General features: G+C 41.1%; 1 protein-coding gene across 1 annotated transcript in view; it reads left to right on the top strand.

Annotated features, from left to right (window-relative positions):
* slc8a2b (solute carrier family 8 member 2b) overlaps positions 1–5,750 on the top strand; it is a 227,318-nt gene that overhangs the window by 132,128 nt on the left and 89,440 nt on the right. The window contains 1 exon segment of the mRNA XM_032504578.1: positions 364–425. The gene's annotated coding sequence lies outside the window, so the exon portion shown is untranslated.

Below are 5,750 nucleotides of genomic sequence, written 5' to 3'. Positions count from 1 at the left end.
TCAACTCATGTTCTTATCCCCTCCCATCATCCCTCAGTACCGACACCAACATCTTTTTTAAATAATAATGTCTTGAACTTAATGAGATGTGTGTGTCTGGTTGAAGATATCAACCAGCTGATCTAGTCTAGGTTCGGTTTTTGAAAGTGCCCCATTCTGAGGTCATGCTGAGCATTTAGTCTGTTCTCTGCCTATTGGCGACCCAATAAAAAGGGTTTGCGACCCATTTTGGGTCCCGACCCTAAGTTTGGGAAACATTGGTTCAGAACAAGTGAGAGCAGCCGCTCATCTGTTAAACTCTCTCTCTCTCTCTCTCTCTCTCTCTCTCTCTCTCTCTCTCTCTCTCTCTCTCTCTCTCTGCAGCCCACCAGTGAGTAGGAATTCTCAGTGAATCCAAGTTGAAGACGAAGCACCCGAGACTAGTGGTGAGTTTTTGCTCTCCTTCCATTTTTTTTTCCGGATTTCCTCCTCTTGGGAGCGCAGTAATTGGGCCAGACGCTGTCACGGTGTGGCGACGGGGGGGGGGGGGGGGGGATCAGATCCTCATTACCTGCAGCATCGGGCCTTCACAGCTCTCCACTTTCTACCAGTCAGTGGTACTTCAATATTTCTGTTTTATGGTACTTTATATTTTTATACTCCAGTACAGTTCTGAGTTTTGTACCTATTCCTTATTTTGACATATTTAGTTACTTTCCAGATTCAGATTAAAAATACAAAGCATAAATCAACTAATATATGATGATTGTATCTATTATTGTACGTTAAGCTATCTGGCTAAATATAGACATTAACTCCACATTTACCAGATACAACATTAGTGATGCTTATACATTAACCACTAGTTATAATGTTATAATATTTACATATAAATGATCCTGAAAAGGGCCATTTTGCACAATGAGTACTCTTACTTTTGGTACTTTAAGGGGGGTTTTCACACCTGAAAGGCCGGACTAATGTTCATGTGTTGTACCTTGAGGAGGCATGGTTTTATTACCATAATGGATATGAATGATCTCGCTGTATGGCACGTTCACTGTCTCCGTTACTTACAGCGTTGCATCTGTTTCCCAAGTAGAGAAACATTAAAAGGTGACACTTCAGGTAGTGAAACATCAGAGAAAACTCTGACTGACAAGAATGGGAATCTGCTTTCCAATTATTATGTTTAATCGTGTTTGGACACTATCGCCCCTTTTCGGCATAAATCGATTAAAGTAACAACGGATCCCTGGATTAATGACAATACTCGTACCATTAGGCAACGTTGTAGGCAGGCTGAAAGGAAATGGAAGAAGGATAAACTGCATGTCTCGTTGGACCTTTTGCGGGCCAGTCTTGCTGATTACCAGAGGGCCCTACGAGAGGCAAAATCTCAGTATCTTTCTGATATAATTTCTAGCAGCAGTCAATGCCCTAGGGTCCTGTTTGCTACAATTAATTTTTTGTGAACCCACCAATTTTGCTCTTGCTGATGTTGCAACTATCACTTGTGAAAATTTTCTCAATTTTGTTGATAAGGTGACTCGTTAGGCAGAGTAATAGGAAAGGTTTATAAGGAATTTTTTGTTGCTCCAGTTCATTCTGCTGTGTTTGAGGAGTTGAGTTAGTTTCTTATCTTCCCTTAGCGAGATAGTGAGATATATGAGCCAACAATTGTCCATTTGAATTACGCTACTAGAGTCCTGAAACTGGTTTTTGATGTTGTCGGGCTGGGCTTGTGGATTAATGAATAGCTGTCTAGTCTAGGAACCGTCCCAGCTGGCTTTAAACATGCTGTGGTTAGGCCCCTTCTTAAAAAACCTAACCTTGACTCTAACTGGATCTATTTTAGATGTTTTCATCTCCATTTCTTTCTAAAGTTTGGAAAAAGTTGTTTTCTTACAGTTGAAACCCTTTCTGGAAAACAACTCTGTCCTTGAAAAATTCAGTCTGGTTTAGGTCTTATCACAGCACTGAGTCTGCATTATAAAGGTACATAATGATATTGCTTTCTTTGTAGATGACAATGTCCTGTTGCTTAGTACTACTAGACCTCACAGCTGCCTTTGTACGGTAGACCATACAATCCTCTGTCACGCCTGGAACAGTTGTTGGCATTCATGGCACCGCACTGAAGTGGTTTTGTCATACTTATCAAATAGAATTTCTCTGTGATGAGGGGGATTTGACTTCTTCCGTGTTTCTCTTTCCTGTGGAGTTCCGCAAGGCTCCATTTTGGCCCTATTTGTTTTCATATATATGCTACCGTAGGGTCAATTTAGCCAGACACAACCTATCTTTCACTGCTATGCAGATGATCTGCAAATCTATCTGCACTTGAAGCCTGGTGATGTACAAGGTACCTTAGTTGACTGCATCACGGACATTAAGCAGTGGTTTGCCCAAAATTTATGCACTTAAATGAGGATAAAACTGAATATATGTGTTTGGAGAATCTGTGTTAAGGTTTGGTCCCTGGTTTCCAACGGCCAGACGGACGGTAAAGAACTAGGAGTGACTTTTGATAGTTCCTTTAAATTCACAAACAGATTGATAATGTTGTTAGATCGAGCTTTTTTAAACTGCGCCTTCTGGCAAAGGTAAAATCATTTTAAACGTCATGATCTTGAGAGGCTATTCACGTTATAAGCTCTAGACTGGAATACTGTAATGCCCTATATATGGGTGTTTCCCAGTCCTCTGTTGACCGTCTCCAACTTGTCCAAAATGCAGCTGCCGCCTGTTAACGGGCACGAAAAAACGAGACCACATAACTCCGATTCTTTATTTCTCCATTGGCTCCGGTACACTTTAGAATTAAGTATAAAATTGTTTGTTGTTTTAAAGCTCTTAATGGCCTTGCCCCATCTTACATTTTAGACATGCTGATTATTCGAAATGTGTGGTTAGGACGTTGAGGTCATCTAATCAACTCATGTTGGAAGTGCCAAGGTCAAAACTGAAACACGGGGTGACGCGGCTTTTTCGGTTTCGGACCTAAGCTCGGAAAACGTACCCAGTGAGATGCGTATCATTACTGACCTGGGTCTTTTAAATCAAGACTTAAGCCATCTTTTTAATTGGCGTTTGGTACTTAGTATTGATGACACATTTGCATTGATGTATTGTTTTTATTTTTGTTTATTTATATTTCTACTTTATCATTATATTGTAATTTGTTAGTGGTGCATTGTTGTTTTAAATCTGTGGTTTTGTGTGTGAAGCACTTTGGTTCACTTATCGGTCGTTGTAAAGTGCTATATAAATAAAATACATTTACATTTACATTTTGACTCGCATTGAAATGAGTGAACGCTATACACACACACACACACACACACAAACACAACACACACAAAACTGTACACTCATGTGCACAGGGGACATGAAGTACGTGTAAAAATGAGATATACAATATGCACAAACAGACACACACACACACAAACAACATATGCAGAAACACATGCGTTGTGTCCAGTGACCAAGAGGTTGAGGACATAAAGGGCTAGAGCAATGCACACTGGGTAACTGTAATGGCTCCTTAGTTATATCCCAAGGCAACCCGGTCAAGTGGTGATGAATGGGTGCTGTTGGGGGGTCATTAGTGTGTGTGTGTGTGTGGGTGTGTGTGTTGTGTGTTGTGTGTGTGTGTGTGTGTGTGTGTGTGGGTGTGTGTGTGTGTGTGTGAGGTGACGAAATTCATCACGCGCTCCTTGTGAGTTTGTTTCTATACCTTTCCTATATGTGTGGGGTGTGGTGTTCACGCACAATTGTGTGGTTGTGTGTGTGTGTGTGGTGGTGTGTGTGTGTTGTGTGTGTGTGTGTATTCGGTCTCTGTGTTAATCCAGCTGTCCTCGCCCTGAGCTGGCTGATGGAGCGCAGAGCTCTGTCAAGTTATCAGAAATCCAGAAGAAAACTGCAAAAGGACTCAATTACTGTGTCCTCATGGACCACCAGCCTCTCTCTCTCACACACACACACACACACACAACACACACAAACACACCCAACACACACACACACACACAGATATGTTCAACATCCTGCAGCTCAGCCCTGACATCTTTCTTTTCCCAGTATCCACTTTCCCTTACCTCTCTCATAACCGCTCCAGCTATCTCCACTCCACCTTCCTCTACACATTGTATGTTCCTCCATTTCTGCATTTCTCTTCATTTACTCTCGCTCTCTTTTTTCTTCACCTCTCAAATCCGTCTGCTGATTTGTCACCTTTCGACTTGTTGCTGTGGAGCTGCAGTTTAATAGGACGCATGTGGAGCAGCGTGTGTGTGTGTGGTTGTGTGGGTGTGTGGGTGTGTGTGTGTGTGTAAATAGCCTGGTTGGTATTAACAAACCAGGCCTCACAGAATGATTTGGGTGTGTGTGGTGTGTGTGTGTGGTGTGTGTGTGTGTGTGTGTGTGTGGTGTGTGTGTGTGTGGTGTGTGTGTGTGTGTGTTTGTGTGCGTCGGCTGACGTGTTCTATCAGCCAGATGTGACATTGATAGTGTTTTCATGATGCCTATGGAAAGCGTGAACTAACCAATACAAAGTGTTGTGGGTGTGTGTGTGTGTTGGGTGTGTGTGTGTGTGTGTGTTGATGAGTCTCAGTGTGTTTCAGTAATAGAAAGCACATTAAGGGAATCTATTAGCATATTTTAAAAGACAAACATGGAAACCTCTGTGGCCGAATTTCTGAATTTTCATTTCTGAATTAGTTGTGAATGCGTGCTGAACATTGCATCGTATTGGTTTTGTTTTCGCTCCTAGATGTGATTTTAGGGGTATTTCTCTTTAAGAAGTGTTTTGAATGTGAAACAGGAACGAGGATGGAGTTACAGTATTTTATTTGACTAAATAAACTAGTCAAATTCTTTTTGAATGCAGCACACCTGTCATCATAGAGCTACTCAGCCTATTGGTGTGCATGATGTATTAATATGGGCGTGGTTTATATTTTTGAAACATTCTGACCTAAAACCAAGAAGGTTTAATATAATTTAACTTTTGTGGCATGGAGTAAGTGTGCAGGCGTTTTCCTTTTTGTCATTGCCTAAATACTTTAGACCCATTCCTTGGACTCGTTATACTCTTCCGCATCTTTTGGCTGTTACCGATTCTTGACAGTTTTTTGGGGATTTCCATTTTTCTTGTCTCCATTCACATGCTAGATATGTATATATTGTTGTTTCATAGACCGATCGGTGTAGTCTGCCATGTGCACGTGTCTTTCAACAAGTCTGAAGTACAAAGAACGGTATCCTCTACCTACTGAGCAGACATTACGTCCTTGTGTTATTTCTTTATTACACTGTCAGCTCCACTGCTTTAGGACAGAGGAAAAAGATGGATGGATGTGAGGAAAGAACGCCGTGCTACTGTGGAGGGAAATTGAAAAATGTCCTGCCTATTTTGTTCATTTTACCTGAAATCATCTATACTTTCAGGCTTTTTATATTTCTAAGACAACAAACGGGAAAGTAAAGGAGTTTAGGGATCTCTACAGCGTGTAAAAGCACAGCTTGCAGTGAGAGTGATGTTCTTCAGGAGAAGAAAGAGGACACAGAGGAAAGAATGCAACAGGGATTTAAGAAAGGAAGGAAAATGCATGAAGGAAAAGATAGAAAAGAAACAAGATAACAGAAGAATATAAATAAGTTTCTTTAAGTCTTAATGTGTCGTCCTCGGGTCAAATCGACCCGTTTCAGAGTGTTTTATACCAGAAATGTGGATTTCTTTCAACCAAATTGCCCAAAAATAACATGGA

The sequence above is a fragment of the Etheostoma spectabile genome, chromosome 3, assembly GCF_008692095.1.
Source record: "Etheostoma spectabile isolate EspeVRDwgs_2016 chromosome 3, UIUC_Espe_1.0, whole genome shotgun sequence".
Classification (NCBI taxonomy): Eukaryota; Metazoa; Chordata; class Actinopteri; order Perciformes; family Percidae; genus Etheostoma; species Etheostoma spectabile.
This window is presented reverse-complemented; position numbering and strand designations above follow the sequence as displayed.